We start from the raw sequence: 25485 nt of genomic DNA on the forward strand, positions 1-25485 counted from the left end.
AATAGAAAGAAAGATTTAAATCTAGTATCCTTTTCAAACAAGATGATAATTGATGGTCGTTAAGTGCTTTATTGTTACAAAGTACATTTAAACACACTTTATTTTTCTTTTTAGTAAATCATCATCCAAAAATGAAAATAATGCAAAAAATCACATATACTTGATTTTGCACTAAATTTTGTTAGTATTTAAACAGTCTTCCTGCCCCACCTCCACTCCCCAATATTCTGGGAGGAAAACTCTCCAAGAAAAATAACAAGGCTGCACCATAGAGATGGGACTCTGTAGATTCTGGGAAGCCATCCAGTTTGTGCATCCTCATCTCTGCAACCCCATCCATGCTGGAAACTGGATGGCTCATCTCACGTACTGCATAGAAATAAACTGAACAGAGTAGTATTAACCTTCTCAAAGGATAGCCAAAATGCTTTAGCTTTAAAAAGTAGCATGTGTGATATCTGACAGGTTTAATGGGAATAAGGTCCCTTCCATTCCTACTTGCATAGCAACAGAAGCAGACCCTCTATTCAGTACACTTGATGTTGGCTCCCCTCTAGCTGAGCCACTGCAGGGTCAACATCAATTACAGCTCCCCACTAAACCCCCATGCCTAACTGCCCCCCACATACCTCTGCACACATACTACGATCTTAGAGCTCTGACAAAGCAAAAAAGAAGTCACTCTACCCTAACTGTGGTACCAAATCCCCTGCCATAACAAGGAAGCCAACCAACTGACAGTGAAGCCAGTACACTATTAAACAGATTAGGCATTGCACAACATCATCTTCCAGTGAGTCACAGCTGCTGGACAATCCCAGACAAAGTAAAGGGAGTTAGAGCACAGGCCTTGATTTACAAACTGTTTCAGACCTGCCCAAGTGTCAAGTGAACTAATAAAAAGAAATACCTACACCACGCCATTTATATAAACTTTACAAAATAATACTAATAAACTTGAAAGTTAAACAAAGTAAAAACTATGCATGATTTAGTTTGTTTTTCCCCAAGAGACAGACAAAAGTAATTTACTGAGCTCTTTAAAGAATGGTCTTAGAAACTCATAGCAGAAACAAAAGTGTGTGTTTAAAAAAGGATTTCTCCACTGTTCTCATCTTTAGTGTCCCAGGTATATCAAAGGGCTCCTGAAGAATGAAACAGAACAAGAGCCCTCCCCTAATCCTGCACACGTAACCTGCAAACACACAAACACCCTGCACACACCATCTTACCCAAAATCCACCTCTGGAATTCCAGTGTGGTGTCCCAACCCAGTGCTGCCCCTTCACACCTGCATGATTTCAGCAAGCAGCTGATTCTCAGCACCCCTGTGGCCTCCTGTGTAAAATGCCAATGATAACAGCACAGAGCCATCATGAGCATTAAATGGTCTCACATTGGTAAAGAGCTAGTGCTTGCCAAAAAGCTTCATGAAGAGAAATGCAAAATAAATAAATCCCTCATAGTAGCTCCACTTGAGTAGTAAGGCAAATAGGACACTTACTTTATTTGCAAAATCCACACTGTTTTCAGCAGGTCAATACCTAACACACAGTCCATGTCAAATTCGGGACTGCTAGATATAAAAAGCCACACCTGAAGAAACAAAGGGCCTCTTCCATGACTTCATGTAAAATACCACAAAGAGATTAATTAAATTGAAGCCACCAGGTGGTAACTTGGAGACTGAGTAGTACATGGTGGTACTTCATCCCCTCCTATGGTCAGTACTGGACCCAATGAAAACACCAGGACACAATTCATCCACCCTCTTCTGCCCTACCCTACCATAATAAAGCTGACTGTTTCCCACTTACACCATCACCCACATTTCCCACCGCCATTCCCTTCAACATCACCTCTCTATTATTAGATTTATTGCCAATATTAAAACAGAAGGCAAGATGAAATTTGTAAAGGAGCGTGAAATCTATGGAAAAATATTCAGAAGCAAGGTTTTCAATTAATTCAATATTTAAATGGAATTCATTTCAGACCCAATTCAATAAAGCTTTTATATTCTGAAGAATTTCCCAATAGTATGAAATCTTTTCTTCCAAAAACATTTTGCTTTATGTAATTTGACATCTGGGCTGTTACTATATAATAATTCAAAATGATCTAATCAATTAATTAGATATCCACACAGAAGATTCAAACCCTGTCCCCTACTCCAGTGCTTTCCACTGGGAGGTGACTGCCTATGTTACCACACCAGCCCCAGTCTAGAGACTGCAGTCTCCCCAGTCTACAGAGACTGCAGTCTTTCTACTCTGCAGACCCACTGTCATATGTGGCCTGAAGATGCCTATGACTTGGCTCTCCTCTTTACATCCATTCAGTGACTCACCACCGTCTAAAGGTAAGTCCATACTAACAAGGTGTTCCTGCCCTTACTCCACACTAACCAGCCAGCCTCTAACCCTAGCCAAATCGTGCCACAAACTGACCTTTCTCACTGTCTTCTATCTTCTATCTGAATAAAACTTCCCACCTCCAAGCTGCCTCGCCTCATCAAGTCTCAGTAAATGTTATTTCTAGGTGAGAAACACTTCCATAGATGGATAGATGTGCTTCCCTTACCATGACAATTGGCACACTTTTTCATAACTACTTTATTTATCAGTCTTTCTAATGTGTCACAAGCATCCAAGGATGCTTGGAATGCAGGAGGTGGACAGTACATATTAACAGTGGATACAATGATGATAGCTTAACTATGATGGTGAAGATGAAGAAACAAATATACAAAGTGCCAACTACCTAAGAAATTTGAAATGCTGACTATCTCACAAATTCCAGAAAGAAGTTCTACTAAGCAAAAGCAAATAAAGCTTTAGAGGAGGCCAGGAACAAGAAAAGGACCAGGGAAAAGATGGAATAGATTTTTGCTATAGGCTCAGCATTCCTAATCCCAAATCCAAAACGCTCCCAAATTTGAAACTTTCTAAGCACCAATACTGATTGATGCTATGAACAGAAAAAGTCCACACCACGAAACTTTGTTTTATGCACAAAATTATTTAAAATGCTGTATAAAATTACCTTCATACTATATGTATTCAGTATATATGAAACATTAGGTGAACTTTATATTTAGATTTGGGTCCCAGTCCCAAGATACCTCACTATGCATGTGCACATTCTCAAGTGTAAAAAAAAAAATGTAATTGGAAACACTTGTGGATCTGAGCATTTTGGAAAAGGGCTGCTCAACCTATACTACATCTGGCCTTGGTCTCAAGGGTCACAAACTGAGTGATCACCAGGAGCACTGTGTTGAGTTGTGTGTATTTACCTGGTTACATATTCATTCATGTGTTGAATAGCATGATTTATTTATCTGGTTTAAAGATCAAAACAATATAAACAGGTACATATGAAAAACTCTCACTTCTTATCCTATCCCTATCCATTCTATTCTCTCTTCCCTTAACTAGGAAGTTCTCTAAGATCTTACTTTTAAAAGTTTCTTATACAACCAATATACATGTTATCTCATACACTGGCTACTATAATCGTAGAGTAAAACCTGAAGGTAAGACTGGAATCAGAAATAAATTGTTAAATTGCCTCCTAGAGGGTATATATACCCCTTTTATCCTTAGAAAATATTTAACATAAAATTTCCCAGACCCCATTCCAAGCCTACCACATTAGAATCTCTTTTTTTAATTGATTTTATTTTTTAAAATATACAACAGTGGAATACATTACAATTTTTATTACACATATAGAGCACAATTTTTCATATCTTTGTATATAGAGTATGTTCACGCCAATTCATGTCTTTATATATATACTTGTTTAATTTGCGGGGTTTTTTTGCATTACAATTCTTATTACACATACATACCACAATTTTTCATATCTCTGTTTGTATATAAAGTATGTTGACATCAAATTTGAGTCTTCATACATGCACTTTGGATAATGATATCCATCACATTCCGCCATCCTTGCTAATACCCTCCCCACTCCCTTTACCCTGGCACCCCTCTTCCCTATCTAGAATTCATCTATTCCTCCCATTTCCCCTCCCTATCCCACTATGAGTCAGCCTCCTTATATCAGAGAAAACATCCGGCATTTGTTTTTTGGGGATTGGCTAACTTAGCATTATCTTCTCCAACACCATCCATTTATCTGCAAATGCCGTGATTTTATTCTCTTTTATTGCTGAGTAAAATTCCATTGTGTATATATGCCACATTTTTTAATCCATTCATCCACTGAAGGGCATCTAGGTTGGCTCCACAGTTTAGCTATTGTGAATTGTGCTGCTATAAACTTTCCAAATATGTTAGAATCTCTCAAGATGAAAGTCAAAGAGCTAACTTTTTAAAGACAGCTTTTCTTGTAATTGTGATGATTAGTCATATTTGGAAACTGTTGCCTGCCCCAAAGAGGAAAATCCTCACTAATCACAGGGAGGAAGGTACTGCTACCTTATGTGCAGGACCTATTACTGGGGTAGCCAGAGCCCTCACCCCAAGATCTCCTTATCCAAATTTCTATTCTTGAATACACAATCATACTTAGAAGATTTCACATATGCACAAAGAAAGCACCAGTGTGTGGGACAAATGTATGATGGTTATTCTGGCATTATTCGAGAAGAAACACTGAAAAAAGTTAACACGTAATTCTCATAGGGAGCAGCAAGTGGATATACTGGAAAGTAACTGGAAAAAAACTTAGGAGACAAAATCAAAAGCACCAATGCTACTAGAGCTAATGCTACTGACAGCAACTAGCATCAACTAAGTACCTGTGAAAGCTCTACCCATGCTGACCCCTGCTATTCTCCCATCAATTGCTTGTCTCTCCAAACCTTCTCCATCTCAGGATACAACTTCCCACACCAGGTGCTTAAGCCAAAAACATTGTGGGTAGGGTGGACCTTTCTTTTTTCCACATCCAATCAATCAGGGAATCTCACTTACATCCAGTAAGGGAGAGGTCATCAACAATGATAAATAATATGTTTGCATTTCTCTGCCTATAGAACAAATCCAGAATAAGCCACTGGTCACCACAGATACTGCTTCCATCCAAGTTGAAGCTACATCACCTCCTACCTGGTAACAGTGAAAATATCCCTAGCAGGTGACTCTCAGCCTACTCTTCAGTCACAGTGACTGTCCAAAAGCATAAAACCACCAATTTCACCTCTCTGCCCAAGCCCTGCCAGGGCTGACCTGTCACACTGCACACAAGGTCCTCATGATGGCTACTGAGTACAGCAGCATCTCTCCTTCACCTCCATCTTTCTTCTCTAAGCTCCCTGCTTTTTCCTCTCCCCTTGCTCACCATAGTCCTTCCACTGGACCTCCAACAAGCCCCACCCTCTTGGCCTTTACTCTAGCTGCTCCTCTGTCTGGAAATCTTTCCCAGACACTGTCCACTCTGCTCCACACCCCCATCTCACTGGTTCTACACCTGATTACTCTTTCCAATACTGCAAGTTGCACCTACCCCAGCCCACGACTTCCTACTCTTTGTTACTTTCTCTTTTACTTTTCCATAACATTTATCAGTTTTCAGGACACTAAATAACTTAGCTATATATTTTATCATTATTGATGACCTCTCCCTCACTGGATGTAAGCTTCACAATGTACCTGTTTTGCTTACTGATACACCCACAGCCCACAACAGTGACTGGCATACTCTGGGCACCCAAAAGTTATTTATTGAATAAAGAAATTAGGTGCCAGGTTCTAAATGATTCAATCTGAAACAATGCCACCATATTTGCTTAATATATCAACTTTATAAATGTACTGAAAGCAAAAACTAAACACTAAAAGAGAGATTCTACTCTGCCACCAAAAATACACTGTCCTCAATTCTCACATACATACACTATTTTTAAATTTCTTTAGTGCACATCAAAGGGACTGGATGAGATGGAAAGATCATTTGCTTACACAGTTCACAAATGTAATCTCATGAAAATAAATGCACACTCAATTTACATACATAGGTTATTATCTTTTTTAATATTTATTTTTTTAGGTGTAGATGGACACAACACAATGCCTTTATTTTTATGTGGTGCTGAGGATTGAACCAGGGCCCCGCCCATGCTAGGCAAGTGCTCTACCACTGTTCTTAATACTTTGACATATATATATATATATATATATATATATATATATATTTTCCCAAATGTCAGTTCCATTACTTTATAAAATATTGTGAGCCTATCAGGTTCACCTTCAATATTGATAAATGATCATTATCATGAGTACGATGGCCTCCTTGCTTCACTTTCACAATTCAACAGGTTGGCTGGCCATGTCTTATTCCTATCCACCTGCTTTTCACATCTATTCAAATGTTCTTTTGGCTTCTTTTGGCAAAATGACCAATATTACTGCCCTGATTTTAACAATATTTAAGGGGGGAAGAGAGGAAATATATACAATGTAATGAAATACATAAAGAGTCCAAAGATCAAGAAACTTTCTCTTTTATTTTAAAAAATGTATTAATACTAAAATGATGTGCCTGACACAAAACTTGTGACATGTGTGCCTACGTACCCAATTTACTGTTTTCAGTGATTAAAATATGCACTGCAATATGTTTGATGTATTAATGTAATCATAGTCTCAAAAATATGATTAGTAGTAGCAGCATTTGAAAAGCTGAGATAACTTTCACTTTGGGAGGAGTAAAATCATAATTAAACACTGTAAAAACTGAGATGTGGCTTTCATTTTTGCTCCACAACAGTAAAAATGGTAATACATTATCATATTGCATGGGTATTCTGTATTCAGTTTTCTTTTATATTATTTTTATAGTTTAACCCCAGGGATATTATATACAATAAAGGAGCAGAAAAAGAACAAGGCACTGTAACATTGTTTTTTTAAGACTCAGACATGAACCAAAGCATTTACAGTACTAATACTGGCATATTCACTATGCCTGTTAATCAATGACTTTTCCTCTCCAGGGTTAATAAAAAAAAATTAATTCTTAATCTATGAATTTCTTAATTCACAGAATTAATAAAGAAAATAAAATCTTGATCTTATTGTAGAAAACAGGGCTAGCTCACATTCTGATACTGAATTTTGCACATTTAAGCACTGAGTCATGACCAAGTATATCCCAATGAAGATTCAGACTGAACTTCTTTTCTTTCTTTTATTTTTTTTAAATTAAACCATTCTTTTAAAAGCACTTAAGAATCTTTAAATTGCAGTCACAGGGATATTCCACAGCTTCAAGGAGACCACATATCATAGACCAGTTTGAATTCTTTACTGCACAGTGTTTGAATGACCAGTCAGATAACCTTGGGTTACCAGGCAACACAGCTCTGAGTAGAGGGTATCCTCAGCAGGGGTGGCACAGCCCCTTCTGAAACCTTGACACCTCATCTGCCACTGTCCACAGGACAATGCAGTGCCGGAAACCTTCCTTCTCTGCAGGTGGAGCACATTGTTTGGCTTTCTGCAAGCAGCTGCTGAATGGAGCATCAATCTAAGCCTCTGGTTCAGAATGCCAACTGCAAGACCCAACACTGCCTGGTGTCATGTTAGGCTTGAGTCACAAAAGCAAAAACAAGGTACACTGAACTTCCTGAAATAGCCCTTTGCTCTGCCCAACTTCCTCACCTCTGTGCTCTTGGCTCAGGAGATGATTCAACCACAGATGTTTATGCCTAACACTTTTTTAATTCAGGAAATTATACACACACTTTGTAATTGGATTTCAGACTTCTAGCAAAAAAAGAGGACTCAAATCCCCAAACATCATTAGCCCATTGCAGAGGCCCTGCAGATGTGTGGCCCCAGTACCCCAAACCCACTCCTCCCTCCCATCTTTAAACCCAGGCCAGTGTGCCTGCTCAGGGTATCCACTGGACCCAGAATATACCAGAGCTGTGACCCTTGAAGTCTGATTCTGAGCACCCCTAGAGAGCACCCCTAAAACGACCAGCTGGTTTCTGTCAATGGATTCAAAATATACTTCAATGACACATAAGGGCTGGATCCTCACTTTGAACTGGTTTCTAATGTACTTTTCCTATTTGTTTTTCATCTAGCTAGAACTAAATAAGGCCATGTAAAGAATCTTGATATTTTAACTATACTTAGTCAAACATTTGAAAAGAAAAAGGAAATAGTGCCACCTAACTGTGTAAGAGGCTTTTGTTCTTAAGGAGTTTTTTTTAACTGCATATTAATTATCAGCCATAAGCATTTATTTCCAATTCATTTATATCTCAACTGACTGGATATAATCAAACAAAAAAAGCTCAGCAGTTGCCAACTTCTCAAAAGTGAGCAAAATGTCAAGTTTCTCTATACTTACATATTTGAAAATAGCAAACTCTGGATCTTTTAGGTAATACAGCTAATGGTGAATTAACAGAGTAAATTCTATTCAGTTAACTTTAAGAAGGTCTTTCAGAAGAATTTCCTTTATATGATACACTGAAGTATTCAGAATAACAGTAATTTTGGTTCAATCCCCAACCATTTCTTCTATTATAGAACTCTTAAGTAGTGGATCACTAGCAAAATACAATATTTTCATTTAATTAAACATTTAAAAAGGAATAACTGAATTTCACATGGATGTATTTTAAAGTACAAAGTAATTAAAAATGCTAAACTTTAAAAACGTACCTACTACAATGCTATAAAGATATGTGAAGCAAATTACCCCCAATTAGGATGTTCAAAATCATGACATTTGAAAAGTTCTTTCAATGCCACATCAGTAGATGCGGACTACTGAAAAAACTTCAAAAACTCAGAGTGAGCCATAAGCAATTTCATATGCCAATTGTCTCTGCCTCCTTGTCATTGGTTTGAATGTAAATCCATGCTAGTTGTTAAACCATCACCTACACCTGCCCTCATGTCTCTGTACCCAGCCTGTATCCATAGAGCTGAAGAAGGTAAGAGACGAAAATGAGAAAGGAAGTACAGAGATGATGGTTAAACAGAATACCTGTAGAAACCTGTGTCCAATTTTTTTTCTTATTAACCTTTTATTTTAAATTAGTTTATAATAAAGCAACAGAAAATAAGTTGCTCACTAAAAATACATCATAACTGTGTGTATAACTTTTGTATATTATTTAGGAATTATCCCCAAAAGTGCACACCCAGACAGTAATCAAGAAAATAGCCAAATGCTCAACCCAATACCAATGCACAACTCCCAAGAACTAAAATCTACAGAAAAGATGAGAAAGAGACAGACAACCTATATGGGCGCCAGGTGTTGAACTCCACACACTGACAGAGGCAAAACCCAACTCCTGTACACCTTACATCATCACTGTTGTGTGTCAAAAGCTAAGGCTGGCCCAGCATAGTAGCGGAGGCCTGCTCAGAAGTCTGAGGCAGGATGATCACAAGTTTAAAGCCAGCCTCAACAATTCAGCAAGGCCCTAAGCAATTCAGCAAGACCATGTCTTTAAATAAGGTATTTTTAAAAGGGCTAGGGATGTTGCTTAGTAGTTAAGGACCCCTGGGTTCAAAAGCTAAGATTTATCACTTGCCCTCAATTTGCATTCGTGGATTAGGACAGAATTTTTAGTTATCTGATGTCATTAGCTTACTCTCTAGTTTTCATCATTAGAAAAATACTTTCTAAAACCACACATTCTACCCTTCAAACACAATCTTAAGTGTATCTGATTCTAATTACATAGCAGCAGGTTAACTGAACTTAGGAGGAATATGCCTTTATATATCTCATAGGCAATAATGGTTACCACATCAACAATGAAACTATTACATTTGTGTTGGGGGGGGGGGGGTATATGGGTGTATGGTGTCAGTACACAACACATCAACTTTTAGTCCTATAAGTACCATTTATAGACATCATTACATATTCATTTTATATGTTACATGTCAGGCCCTGAATTTTGACTAATTGTCAAACACCATTAATATGTTTTATAGAAATCTGAGCCCCTGTTGCTTCTTAAAGCATATTCAAGCTATAAGAATGCACTGGAATCTAATCCAACCCCACCCTCACTCTAGACCCACCCACAACACAATCAGCTCACTGGGTGCTGCTTAGAAATTGAGAAGTACAACTTTTCAGATGTGATTTACAAATATCAGGGAGATAGCATGCAAGGACTAGTGCATTACAGCCAAATGATAGATGGGTAAGCCCTAAAGACTGAAACTAAGTTTCTCTCTCAATTCCTATTTTTAAAAAGGGGGGGGGGCAGAACAATGCAGACTCACTTTTTAAAGGTGACATCTGATAAGGAGGCACATCCTTAGCATCCACATGGCAGATCTAATTTTTGGAAAGTATTTCCACACACTGTACAATTACACTTCCATCACTACCAAGATTGGGGTAGGCTGGGTACAAAGACAAGGACAAAGGCACAGGAAACAAAATGTGCCCAAAAGTTCAGTGAAATTCCACATGAAGGAACTCTGTAACTAGAACCAGAGTCAAAATGGACACTCAGGAAGAAGAAGCTGCTCTGGAATCAGTAAAACTAAAAGCTAAGATAAACTTTCCAACAAGGTTCTATTTCTCTAAACCATGGCTTCACATAGCAGTTAGCGTAGACCTGTGAATTCCTTTTTTTTTTTTTGTACTAGGGATTGAACACAGGGGTGCTTAACCACTGAGCCACATCTCTGGCCCTTAATTTTTATTTTGAGATAGCTAAGTTGCTGAGGCTAGTCTCAAAATGCAATTTTCCTGTCTCAAGCCTCCCAAGTCGCGATGATAGGCATGTGCCACCACACCTGGTAAGACATGAATTCCTGTTATCTATTTCTCTCATAATGGTAAACACTTGCATCAGACTAGAAGCATAAAATGCATAAATAGAATTGCCTTTAAAGCAGGATTTACATATTCATATTATATTCATCTTTCCAAATAATTACTTTGGGGAGCTATATATTTGTTTTAATGATGTTCTATTATTCAAAATATTTTTTTTTTTAAATTCCAAGTACAATCTCTATTGCCATCAGTCAGGGATACTGCAGAAATGACTCCTATATTGGCTAGAAAAATAGGATAGGACACTTCTAAGAGCTCTTCCAATTCTAATAATTATTCTAGCCTGCTAGGAATATCATGAGCATCTGTGATATAATAAATCATATAACTCAGACTTAAATGACAATTTCAACTCCTTACACATACACACACCCAAATACAGTATCTATACTGAATTTGAATATTTGTCACTCTACTTGAGTACCTCTCTATTTTATAGAAATCTACCTATAACCCATTCCAACCTCAGACAATTTGGTTATTTTAAACTAAAACAAAACCTGTGTCCTAGTTACCTCTAGTGCCACATGGATGACCAAGGTTTAACCATAACATATACAAAGTTAACCATACATATATAAATTTTACAAAAAGCAAAAAAAAAAGCTTGGTAAACCAATGCCTCGTAATTGAGAAAACCAACATCCATTCATAATATTTTCATTGTAAGGTTTAAGTTCTGGAAGAATTAAGATAACTTTGGGATTAACAAAATTCTTATGAAATAGTATAATAGTCCTAAAAGAATAATTAATTATTCTAAATGATTAAAAATTAATTTTCCCTTCAGCAAACCATCTTTCATCTGCATCATTGCATGTAATCAGTAGAATTAATTTATTTATCCCAACCAGTAGTTCTCAACAGGGGAAAGAACAGGAAATAAGGGAGAAGTATATCACCCCTAGGAGAATTTTTATATTTTGTATAGGCTTCTTGAGTGGGCATTTAATGAACAGGGTCTATAACATATGGGACAGCTCTTCACAGGAAAATCTCATCCTGCCTTTTACATGACTAGAGCATTCCATTTGACATTCACAGAACTTAAAAAAAAAGTGCCTATTTGCATGGTTCTAGTATTTCTTGTCTCTCAAATCAGTAAACTGAGGAAAACTTTTGTTTTGTTCAGAACTCATCAGGATTGTTCACTCCTTCAGAAAATCATTCCATTGAGCATGATGCTGCTTGAAGACTCTGGGAAATGAGCACCAATTGTTTCATTGCATTCTCTGGGATAATTGGGTATAAACATTTTAAAACAAATGCCATTTCATTAAAAAATCACAATCCAGTAATTTCTCCATTTTATTATATATGCCATTATATTGATTTAAGTTTGCCTATACAAAGTAAACTATTTACCTATTAATTTCATTTCAGGATCTGTGGGAGATGCTACAGAAAAATATTTATCAAAATCTGGTGACGCTGGAAGCCCTGATGCACAAACATTCAGAAACATTCTTCTACCTTGCTTCTTTTTACCTTAGAATCAATATTCCACATGAAAAAGGAATATAGGTGACAGACACCCCTTAGTTCTTTTAAGCTACTATTTGTATGCCTGGAAGGGGTGGGGGTGGTTTAAGCTCCTAGAACAAAACAAAAATAAAAAGCTTAATTTCCTGTCCCCTCTTTTAAAAGAATGTTTAATTTTTAGTCCCATGAAGAAGATCCTCATGGCCTATAGGCAAGTGTGATGGTTATGAAAAATATAAAAGGGATGCTCATGACAGAAATATTGAAGTGGAATCGATAAAATTCAGAATAATTTAAAGAAGGTGGGCAAATTAAATCATCTCTCAAAATAATTACAAACTATTTTTTAATACTTTTTAGTTGTAGATGGACACAATACCTTTTGTATTTTTGTTTTTATTTGTTTTTATGTGGTGCTGAAGATAAAACCCACATATATTAGGCAAGCGCTCTACCTACTGAGCCACAACCCCAGCCCTACAAGCTATTTCTTTTTAATTCCAGTTTTTACTGTCATTTTTAGATACTTAAGGCTGGGGAAATCTTGGAGGACTCTTTAACACTCATATATAAAGGCACAGGTACAATGCTGAATTTATTCTCTTCACTTGCAATAGAACACTTAGTGAGAAAATTCAAAGGAAAATTCACAGAGTTTCGTCAATTTCCAAAAAGTGAAACAAATCTTCCTTCTTTTGTGCCATATGCCAACAGGGACTTTGTAAACAATGCTGAAATACCACAAGCAGGGAAGGTATGCTCGTTTCTAAAAGGGGTTGAATAAAACTTTCACCTTTTCTTACATCTGTAACACATGGTCTCCAGTGGGAGCACTACATGATCCAGGTGACAAAGCCTAGGAGCTGCCATGAAGGTAGAGGCCTTGCTGCTGTGTCCCTTTCCACAGGTAGCTACTGAGGCACCATGGGTGGGGCAGGACATTGGAGCTTGTCAATCAGGGACCTGACAAGGAGGTCCTAGCTCTCTTTCAAGAAGCGCACTCACTCCCTGCTCTTTCCTAGCACAGGCCCTGACACTTCACAGGCCTGCCTCCCTCCTAGAATCTGAGGGCCCATTACATCCTACAGCAGCCCCACCCTCCTGCTCCACTGTCAACAGCATAGGCACTTCCTAGGCAGAAGGGACAGAGTGCATCTTAGATATTCAGTAATGCTGCTGAAGGAATAACTGCACAAATAACCTGGGGAGCATCCCATAACACAACAAGAGATATCTCAAACTTGAATCTACATTCCTGGTTGTGAGTTTCCTGGGAAAGACCAGAGTCTCGGGTGCTGGCTAGTTCTCATATCCCTTATACTCCCAGGCCTAGCACAGCCTTGGCCAAAGCAGACACTAAATAAACATTTGTGAAATAAATGAATGCCCTCACATTTAGCAGATATTAATATTATTGACTTCATAATTCCCAATTATGGAAACACATAAAGAATTAATTACTACTCTAGAGTAAAATTTGCCAAGCTATTGAATACAGCAGTACTGCACAACTTGATATGAAAACACAGGTTAGCATGATGTCATAGAAAACCTCATGGACTGGGGACTCTGAAAGGTCCAGTCAGTTCCAACTCTGCCATTACTCAGATGGACAAAGGTAGGCAATTCAGTTCTTCAAACTACTATTTATAAACAGCACAAATTATTATTTATACCTTTGCCATAACTTGATTAGCAATAATGGCACTTGCTGCTTCCTAGTCATCAGCAGGGGCCATCTATTGTCATAAAAACTTTTATTTTACAAGAGAAAATAAATTTTGAATTGATAATAAATTCCCTTAAGTAAGGTAATTAACTTATTCTAGGGGAAGGGGGATTAAACCCAGGGCCGCTTTCCCACTGAGCTACATCCCCAGTCCTTTTTTATTTTACAACAGGGTCTCACTGAGTTGCTGAGGGCCTTAGTAAGTTGCTGAGGCTGGCCTCATACTTGTCATTCTCCTACATCACACTCCCCAGTCACTGTGCACAGTGCCACCACACCTAGCTATGATAACTGTTTCTTTTTTTATTTCTATTCTGACATAATGACTTCTGACTTTGGAAACCTTACTTAATATACCAGACCTCTGTTTTATCATCTGCAAATAAACTGAGTTAAATCAATGGTTTTCAATCTTGGGTAATTTTGCTCCTCTGTTCTCTCCCCAAGTGACATATGGAAATGTATGGAGACATTTAGGGTCATCACAACTAAGGAAGGAGAACCCAGACAGCTAGTGGGTAGAGTCCATAGATCCTAGAATACACAGAAGGATTCTTCAACAACAAAAAATAGTACCAATATTGAGAAACCCTGAATTAGATCATTTACAAACTATCTAAAATTCAAAATACTAGGTCTAAATGTATAACAACAAAAAAAAAACCTATAAAATTGCTAAACATGGCAGAAGCTTCTTGATTGGCTATCGTTGGCTATCCCAGAAATTGTAGCTACCCAGCTGAAAGTTCTAGAAATATGAAAGAAAACAAACTTGGACATGGATGCAGTTTAAAAACACACCTATTAACCTTGCACTTTGTGCATCATGTTGGTGATCAATACATAACTGTACTCTTCACTGTTCCCTCTTTGTCCTCTCACCATTCAGTCAGTCCACAGCAACTGGCATTGCTTGTTCTGGACGCAGATGCAAGCCAGTTCTGAAAAAGACAGAGGAGGATACTTTCTTTATCCTCACAGTAGAAGAAAGTGGCCCTAAAATTATTAGTGATCTAATGTAATAAAGTGGGTGGGCCTCCATTCACACAAAAACAAAGACCCCAGCACCTGAAAGTGGGCTAGCCCCTGAACCTTCACAGTCCCTTCCCTACACCTGTGATGTGAAAAGTTGTTTCCAACTTTCACAAGTCTTCTAGGAACAAACTCCCAGCAAACTCAGCTTGGGAAGAGAAAAGGACATTTTTTGGAAAAAAAAAAATTGTTCTAACCATTCTCAGAAAAAGTGTGCATAAAATATAGACTTGGAGGCGCTCTGTTTGCACTAAAGGGTGCAATGATAGGAAATTGAAGGATATTCTTTGCCACAAAGTAAAAACAGTAGAACCTTTTATTTTTTTTGATGTGTGACTATAATAATAATAAAATGAAGGTCAGTGCTTACATTTTTAATTAAACTCAAAATCTTAGCTGGTTACTCACAGAATTCCAAAATGTTAGGAACTTTGAAAAATTTCTTTCTTGTAGGGGCGGTCACAAACTGACTCAAAATCATTCAAGCTTCACTTACTGAGTGTCTCACATGTGTCAGGCAACTTCTAAGCTTTGAAAATATGTGGTTACAAGCCCTAGCTTAACCCAAAAAGTTTTATGGAGAAGACAAAAAACTAAAGTCCCATAACTGGGAGTTAGTGAGCAACAGACCTAACAGAAAGCACACTATTAAAGGGTATGATCTACTTTTAGGGAGGCACATGAAGCTTCCAGGAGAAGAAAAATTCACAAGGAAGGCAGGTAAAAATGTGAAAAAAAAGCCACAGGGAGAGAGGACATTGTGTCCATCTACTCACACAAAAATACTGTCCATATAATGCAAAACCATCAGACAACTGGTGAAAACACTTTACAGTGGGAATATGTGGGGGTCCTTAGAAACATGAAGGAAAGTTCTACAAGTGTAACCCTTAACTACCTCCCCACACCAGCAGAGTGGCAGGGCTCAGCCCAGCTTCCCATTCACCACTCACAAATTTAATAAAGGTCACTTGAAAGGGCAAGAATCAATGGCATAAGAAGTCAGCAAGCGTCCTTATACTCTACAACATAAAAGTAAGAAAGGCATTCATGTATGGCAAAAAAAAAAAAAACACCTGATCAAAAGTGAAGTCCATTCAGCAAATTATGCAACTGACCCTACAACTGTAAATGGCAGTTGACCCTACAACTGAAAAAACCACAAACTGCATCTGGTCAGTAGACAGATCCAGTTTATCTTAGTAATGTCCTTTAAAATTTGAGCCAATATTTTAAGTAGAAAGAGTTTATATTTTTTAAATACTGACTTCCAAATTGTTTTTTAATATGTGTGTTGTGTTTTAATAAATAGCTACTTCCTTTAGAACATGTAAAATCCCTGGTTTGCCATATTCTCTACCACTTCCTAGTGTCTCCATAACACTTTCAGGATTTTTCTCTCACTTTTCTTAAAAGAATTTTTGTAGTAGAAAAATACTAATGTTCAGTTTTTAAAGGTGAAAAAATTGAAAGCAAACCCAAGATGACTCTGAGCTTTCGTCTGCCTGCTTCACTCAATTACCTTCCTTTAGACATTCAAATTTAGACCCCAGATTTACTTCTTAACCCATCTGCCAAAAAGTACCAGACTAGTGTACCTCCCATAGCTAGATCAGAAAACCAAATCCAAGGGCAAACCATCTGCTCACAGATGAACTGGGGTTTGGACTGGCATCAGCAGCTAACCTAGATCCATTTAAACAGGCCCAGAATCATGGCTAAAATTTGCTCCTTGGTTTTTTATTTAGAAAGAAATCCCCAAAAACACTGATGACCATTCTTAAAATGCTGAAATGCTGTCATTTAAAGAAATCTTCTCTCTCTCTCTCTCTCTCTCTCTCTCTCTCTCTCTCTCTCTCTCTCTCTCTTTCTCTCTCTCTCTCTCTTTGGCAGTGCTTGGATCAAACCCAGGGCCTCAGGCATAACCTGTAAGAGCTTTACCAATGAATGAGCTATTCACCTAGTCCTAGTCCTTTTTCTTTTTCTTTTCAGACAGGGTCTCAATAAATTGCCCAGTTAGCTTTGGATTTGTAATCATTCTGCCTCAACCTCTGGAGCAGTTGGGATTATAGGGGCGCAGCACCATACCTGGTTCCATTTTTAAGTCTGATGCAGACACAAAAGAAGCAACCATGAAAAATCAGGATCATTGTTGGGACACCATACCTGGCAAGTTTAGACCTACCTGTCAAGACTGAAAATGTTACCAAAAAGACTGCTTGATGGCAGGCTCAGAGACCACCTGCATTAGGTGCATTGTGCCCATTACAGGCAAGCTGGGTGTTCATATTTAGGAGACCCATTAGGAGTGGTGTGCGCTAAGTAGAATACAAAACCCTACAGCTATAGAAAAGGGAAGAGAGCTCATATCTGCCAAAGTCCAAAACCACATGCCTAGTGCAATGCTGAGTGCTTGACATATCTCACAAACACACCAAGTTGTCTCCTTAAAAATACCCTATAATCCCCTACAGCTTGCAAGTTACCTGGTCTGTTTCTCCCCAGTCTTTCCTATCTCCAAAATCCACCCAGCTTCTTAGATTAGAGATCAGGAGAGTAGTACTGGATTCTTTCCTTTCCTCTATCCTCTAATCCATCAGCAATTTTGTAAATTCTACCTCCAAAATATTCCTGGAGTCTCTCTACTTCCACCTGGCTCCACAGACACCTTCCCCTCTCCCAAGCACACTAACTTACACCTGGACAACCACCATGGTATCATAACTGCTCTTGCCACCTGCTCAAATTCTGCAATGGCACTAGAGTGGGCCTTTACTAACATAAAGCAGATCATGTCACAATTTTTTGAAGCCTTCCACGGCAAAAGAAATAAAATTCAGTCCTCAGCATGGCCTTCATGCTTGGGTCCTGTCTAGCCCCAGCCACTGTGCCCACAGGCCAGTCCCTCCTGATGCAGGGCTTTCCAACCCTTTCTGTTCCCCTCCTCCAGTGCACCAAGCTCTTTCTCACCTCAGGGGCTTTGCCTTGCTTCCCTCTGCCTGATCTTTATTGCCCTAATCCCTCCTAGTTAGGGGCTGCTCATCCTCAGAGGCCTTTGTTGACCTGAATACCCGAAGTAGACATTCCTGGAGGTCTTCCTCATAGTGCACTTCCAGTCTGCAGGTAAGTTTATTCAGATGATCAATTAACACCTGGCCCTCACTAGACTATGGGACCTCCACAGAGACCTGGCTCATGTCTATATAGTTGTCCCCACACACAGCACACACAACAAAAACAGCTCATCCTCTCTTTGACTCATTCTCCCACTCATAACTAAAGGAAGCAAGTCAATGATGATTTAAATCTTAAAAACTATTTAAATGCAAAAGCCATGATAACATCATACCAAAACGCTGTATATAAAAATGTGTTGGGCATGGTGGCAAGTGCTTGTAGTCCCTTTTTTTCCAGAGGGCAGGCAGGACAATCTCTTGAACCCAGAGTTTGGAGTCAGCCTGGCATAGGGAGACCCCATCTCTTAAAATAAAATAATGTAAAGTGTTATGCTGTCCCTCTCTTTAAACAGTTCTTTCTAACTAGATATGGTAACAAAGAAAAGTGTTAAGAGCTAGGAATACAGCTCAGTGGTAGAGCACTTGCCTAGCATATGCAAGGCCCTAGGCTCTCTCCCCAGCAACACAGAAACAAGAAGTGATGCTCCAGCTCCCACTGCCCTCACCTGACACTTCCCAAACAACATTAATCAGTTCTTAATTGCAGCAGCAACCACCCTTTTATCACTCAACATACTAACAGCTATCTTCAGGAGGAAGGCACGAGCATTCTCCAAAGTGTCTGGTCTCACTAAGAGCATGCTTCACAAGTGAGCTCAAATCAACACAAAATGAAGGGGAAAAAAGTTCAGGAAGTGACACTGAGCAGGGACCTCTGCTGTGATGGCATCCTCCCCCAAAAGGTACTTGCAGGTCAGAAAGTAGAGCAGTGACAACTCTGACTGGCTCAGAGTAAAGGTTCACTTCTCCATTGCTGTCATGGAAAATCATTTGTACTTGCAAAATAAAACAAGGATAAATTCTCTTACAGTACTATTCTAAAAAAAATAATAACAATAAAAATGTTTTTAAAAAGATGATTTTATGTGGGTGAATGAACTATAGTTTCAGTTCTGGCAAGTATCTTCTAATTCATTGTTTTTCTGAAATACAAGATAATCATGACACTTACACTGCTTGCTGTGAGCACCCTTTTAGAGTATGCAAATGGTACATTGATTTTCTAATGGACCTAAATAGTTCTCTTCACTTGAAGCTACATTTCTACAATAACATATCCTCAAAATAATTTTACCAATGCTATAAAGATTGAAATGCATTGTAAACTATAAGACACTGTTCAAATGAATGGGGACATCTATATTTCTAAAGCAGAAAGCAAAGCATTACTAGCATTCACATTGAAATGTTACATAATGCCATGATCAACTCTTACAGCCAAGTTCAACCACATCATCTCAGTTTGGGCTTTTTATTACCAACTGAGATTTGGCCCCGTGTTCCCTTCACTTATTGTCCACTGGATTTGCTGTTATGGTGACACCAGGTTTTCCTCCCGGCTGACCACATTTTGGCTTCTCTTACTCCTTCCCTGGATATGGCCTACAATCACAGAGCTCCTCTTTTCTCTCTAGGCTAATTTATTCACACAGTTTTATGCTTTTTATTGTCACCCCATACAAAATTGCTGAATATTCCCTAGCTGGCCACCTCCTGGCCCAATGGTATCAGTTCCTCTGTATGAAGGTGTTTCAGCGTCTCTTTCTATACTTTATAAACTGAACTTATCTGCTCCACTCTGCTCCCAGTCTACCAAAGCTGGGTCGAGTGCTAACTCCCCCAGTTCACCACCAGCAGCTTTCCTTCCTAATTAAAATAATGAATACTAATCTCAGTGATTTTCAATCTGTCTTTCCTTAGGCTCTAGAGAAGGGGAACAAACACAGACACATGGGAAAGACAGGGAGCAGAGGGGTTGGGAGTCCTTCTGCCCCCATTGAAGGGCTGGTGCTTTCTACACAGCCTTCTTCATGTGACTTTTCCTATTCACCTGCTCTTCCCAGTAAGAACTCCATGGCTTCCCATCTGCAAATCTTCCTTCAGAATCACACTGATCTTCTTTACTGCTGCTTTTAGCACCCAGTGCCTCTGCTTAGAGTCTGCTCACTTACAGATTTGGCCCTATGAACATCAGCTGAACAAACACTTAATCATGTGTCAAGTGCCACGCCAGGCAATGGAGTCTTACTACTACTAAAGATCAATCAGAAGTATGATTTAAGATACAAATCACTTCGGTACTGCACCCGAAGTATAGAGACACAGACTACCTAAGATTCTTGTCATGAACTTGAAATTACACCTATTTCTCCTTAAAGTTAAGTCAGTTCCTTAACTTGTCTTAATTGTCTTCATCACATCACCTTCCCATCAGGAACCACAGTGAAAGCTTATCATAGAGGTAGGTCAAATTTAATACTTCTTTTCACCTCAAAATTGTCCAGCAAAGTGCTGACTCAAGGATTCCACAGTCAAGGACTTCATGCCATACAAACAACCAATGCTGCCTTACATCTGAAAATAGCAGTTTTAAGTTCATCTTCCTACTCAATGATTACACACCAAGTCTGTGTAGCAGAATCCAACCCATCGGGATGCTCTGAAACTGCTCCTTTTTTTACCCTTTCTCTCTATTCTATAGTATGAATAAATGAAGTTTATTCTCAAGTTTCAGCAGCTTGAGAAGAACTAAATCCATTCAGTCTTTACATTATCCAGCACCAAGAACAAACTCCATCCCACCACCACCTGTTTGCCATAACCTTTTTTTGATTTTAAGAGGATTAGAAAACACCACGAGATCTCACTACACTTATTTTTGCCAAGGACTGAAACTGGAGCCTGCCACATGCATCTTCTAGAACAATTCCAACTGCAGGATCCAGAAGACCAAATAAACCTGAAGTTTCAGTGTTGGCCGAGACGGGCAGGTCACTGGTGACCAAACTGACTACATCCAGCTATCTCACACAGTATTCTCAATAACAGTGGTCAGGCCTTCCTTTTATTCCTTTCAGCCTCTAAGGGGACTGGGGCATTAAGAAATGTTCCTCTAAATGGACAGAGCTATATATTAAATAAAGCATATTCTGAGGACCTTAACCAGTGACTTTAACCAAAGACTGGGGACAAAACCTACGGGGAATCCAGCCTAAAAAAAAACGTTCACACCACTCGCGCAAGTCGCTGCGGCTCTGGCCCAGGTGTGTCTCCAACAGTAACAGGCTGACCCAAGAAGGCCAGGCCAAGGGAGCAGGCGAAGGCTACAGCAGCCAGGACGACGGTGTCGCAGATCCCTGGCTGGGACGAAGGCTAGTTAGCAACCGTCCCACACCGCGGGCCATCAGCCCAGAGCACACTCCCTCGCTCTGCACACCGGGCCGGGCAGAACTCGGGAGAGGAAGACAAGCAATGAGGGGCAGTGGGATGAAGAGGTGTTCCCCAGAGTGGGCACACGGCACTTGTCTGCCAAGGAGGACAAGCGGGCAGAGAGGGCTTCGGCCCCCCGAGAGGAAACAAAAGCCAAAAGCCCACCGCCCGGCGCTTGGTGCCTGGGGACAGCTGCGACCCCGGGAGTGGCCCCCGGACCCCCACCCCGTTGGCCACGCCTGACACTCGGCCTGGCCCTCGGTGGAGAGAGGAGCAGGGGCTCTGCGGCGACCGCACCCGTCCAAAGTGGGCGACAAGTGGGGCGCCGAAAGAGAAAGAGAAACAGCCAGCGGGGCGGAGGCGAGCCCCAACCGCCACCGCCCCCTCGGCCGGGCCCTCGCCGCGGGAGACGCACACGCCCCTCGGCCGCCCGGGGCCCCGGGCCACTCCGCGCAGCGGCGGCCGGGGCACCCACGCGGGCTCCCGACCAGCCCGCACGGGCGGTGGGCGTTCTCCTTACCCCGAGCGGATCGGAGCAGCGCCGGCCCGCAACGCAGAGCCGGCCACCGGTGGGGGCGAGCCGGAGCGCTGAGGTTGGGCCGGCCCAGACTGCCGCGCCGCTGGCCCCGCGGTGCCCGGCGGGAGGGGCGCGAGGGCGCGCGCCCGGGGAGGGGGAGCCGCCCCCGCCCCCCACTCTCCGCCCGCGCGCATGCTCGCGCCGCACCTGCCTCGCCAGCGGCTCAGCGCCCCGGGGAGCCGAGGTTCGCTGGGCTGGCAAGGTCGGGGCTTTCCCGTGCCGGGGAGGTGGCCGCGGCTCGCTCCTCAGATGCGGCTTTCTCCGTATTGGCTCCCTGGACAGGATTCCCCAAACCTTCGCTTCCTCCTGCCCTACACCCCCGTCCTTTGCACCGGTGTCCGGGGCGCTCACCGCTGCTTCAACCAGCTCTTGGGGTTCACCTGCCGAGCGTTTTCTCCCTTCCCAACACCTCTCTTCTGATGCTCTGTCCGATTTTGCAACCTCTTCTCCGATGCCCCTTTCCCGCTCTTGACTTTGCCATACACGCGTTCCCGGATACCATTTCAAAATAAAAGAATACTCTTCGCAAGTGCAAAGAAGCCTGGGGAGGTCGTAGCTCTTTGGGACTGGGCAGGCAACCGGAGCTAGTCAGTTTCTGCCCTCGTGGAATTTACAGTCCCTACTGGCTCACTTTGGCCTGTCATAAATCATTGTCGCTAGGTTTGGAAGGAACTTGTTAAATCGTTCATTTTTTGGTTTATGGTTTAAAGTAGCTGTTAATTAACGACTTTAGAAGCCTAGTGACCTTAAATAAAATTTTCTTTCCAGGGGGAGTCTTATGTATAAACTCTAGTATGCACATAATAGCTAATGGTACAGAAAAAGGAAAATAAGCATGCGTTTGTTGCTTCCAGCAAGAAATTCAATAATTTGACATGAATAATAATAGCAACATCTAAGCTAATCTTTTTGTTTTGCTGTTGACTATAAAACCAAAACTGGACACTAGTTTTTTAAGCAAGATTGGCCATTTGTTAGAAACATAATGTGGTGTTGCTCTTGAAGAGAGAAATACAAAATCCTTTGCTAATGCATTTTTTAAATTAAGGAGGAGGATCACAGATACTTAAAAATGCAAACATGGCATACAAACTGTGCCTGTGCTCTAATCATTTTAGAAAAAAAGAAAGATTTAAGGGAAAAAATAGCACAAAGCAGTGGTATACAGAGGAAAGCATTAATGAAGTGGTGTACTTATTTTCATCCCACTTTAGCAAGTCTGTGCTAAGACCTTACAAGGTTTTGATGCATTTTTGGAATACATCAGGAGATACCACCTTTGGATTCTTGCTCACCTGACCATATTAGAATGGGCTGGTCGCAGTGGCGCACACCTGTAATCCCAGTGATTTGGGAGGCTGAGGCAAGAGGATCACAAGTTCAGAGCCAGTCTCAGCAATTTAGGGAGATGCTGTCTCAAAAAAAATAAAAAGGGGCTGATATGGTGCCCCTGGGTTCCATCCCCAGTACAAAGAAAGAAAGGGAGGGAGGGAAGAAAGGAAGGGAGGGAGGGAGAGAGGAAGGGAGGGAGGGAGGGAGGGAGAAATCTGAGTGGGACCCAGTTGAGGAGAAGGATAGATGAGAGTCCCCATCCCTGCTATTTACAGGAACACAGTGTTGTTTTTTCTCCTCCCCCTCCCCTTCCTCCACTTCCTCTCTTCCTCCTCTTCCTCCTCCATTTTTATGAAGGACAATTGCTTCAATTACCACAGTGTAACCCCAATGGTGTTTACTTATCATTAAAAGGTCCTACCAGCACAGAAATAGTTAAAGGTACTTCTGGCTCCACCTGCCCCTCAAAAAAATCATTATTAATGTTTTATATAGTCAAAGAAAATTGGATTGAAATCTGAATAGAGTGAATTTTGCATCACCTTGTTTTCATTCTTTTAAAACAAATTATAATTTTATAACATGTTTATGGATTATATTGAGCTTAAGTTTATGAAAGTCAAACCCTTTTGTTTTGGTGGACTAGATTTTAAAAAAGAAAAGGATTCAGGAATAAAATAGGAACACAAGCAGGAAACCTTATCCGGGGTTACTTAAATGTAAATGCATAGGTGCATAGTACTGACAAGGTAAGATTATATTCAGAAAAGCTGATATCTGTTTTAAACTGCACATTTATTCAGAATTTATAGGAATATAATCATGAACACATTAGTACACTCCTTATTAAGTTTTTTAAAAAGCGGGTACAATAAATTATTTTCATTTGAACAACTTCAGATTAAAGTGAAGTAGCCACATGAGTTATTATAAATTTACCAATGGTCCGTCATGAGCAATGGTTTTAGAACACTGATAGCTACTAGGTATTTTCCTTTTTTTAATTCAATAGAATCTCACAAATTCAAAGGCAAAGTTGATATTGACCAGATAGAGAGGGTGGCTTATTGTGAGCATGCTAAACCTGGTGGCATGGTAAATACAGAAGAATGCTGACTGAAGGTCCTCAAAGTGCAACCATCACTGCTTTCTGGAACTTGTCTGTGTCCATCTAGTCTTGGTGAAAATGAAAGATTCCTACCTCCTAAGAGAGTGATCACATTTATTCAAAGAATAAAATTTAAAAATTTTGAAATATGCTGAAGTTGTTTACTTTTTTATGGTTGGGTATTTACATTTCTTTTCCAAGTGGGATTAAATTGCATTGCTTTATTATTAGATCAACAGCAGGATTGAATAATCATACAGGTCTGTTTTCAAAATGCACAATTGTAAAAAAGAATATGCACAGTTGTTTTCCAGCATAAACTTTGAATAGGACCATTTGTGAGAGGTTAGCAAAGAGTGAATTCATTTACACACGTTGGTTAATTAATGAGATGTTATCTTAACATAATTTTATGCCTGCTCCACAACCAAAGTGTCCATAGCCACTAACCTTATTTTACTGGTCATCACTTGTCTGTAACAACTATTATTATCAAGTTTATTTTCAAATTAATACTACTGTTAATAAATGTCTCCATTACAGTTTGTCTGTTAGGATGTGTTTCTAAGTGGATGGTCCAATATTAAATTTGCCTTCACGGGTTGCAATATAAATAATTGTAGAGTTCTATTTAAATGTAAATATTAGTTCAGAAAGAAACATAAATTATACTGAATAATTAAAACTTTTTAAAATAACAATGAAAATTTTCATAAATGATAATGTGCACATTATGCTATGATGAATAAATGACTTAAAATCCATAAAGATATGTATTTAATTTTATGCCTGCACATCTTCTCACTAGAATAAGCTATCATAAACAAGGATAAAAACACTGCCTCTGAGTATACTCCCTAGAATTTTTAAAAATTCAGGGTATATACAATATTTCTGATAATCCTTACCCTGTATAAACTGAAAAAGATAAGGATCCTTATATCAAATAAGCAAACTTCTCTTCCCACTA

The 25485-nt window shown here is 39.8% G+C and overlaps 1 protein-coding gene across 1 annotated transcript in view; it reads right to left on the reverse strand.

The window, feature by feature from the left end:
* Window positions 1–22108, reverse strand: part of L3mbtl4 (L3MBTL histone methyl-lysine binding protein 4) — a 464449-nt gene extending 442341 nt beyond the window's left edge. The window contains exon 1 of the mRNA XM_027942948.2: window positions 22019–22108. The gene's annotated coding sequence lies outside the window, so the exon portion shown is untranslated. The remainder of the gene's footprint in view (window positions 1–22018) is intronic.
* Between the last annotated feature and the right edge of the window lie 3377 nt (window positions 22109–25485).

The sequence above is a fragment of the Marmota flaviventris genome, chromosome 16 (genome assembly GCF_047511675.1).
Source record: "Marmota flaviventris isolate mMarFla1 chromosome 16, mMarFla1.hap1, whole genome shotgun sequence".
Lineage (NCBI taxonomy): Eukaryota > Metazoa > Chordata > Mammalia > Rodentia > Sciuridae > Marmota > Marmota flaviventris.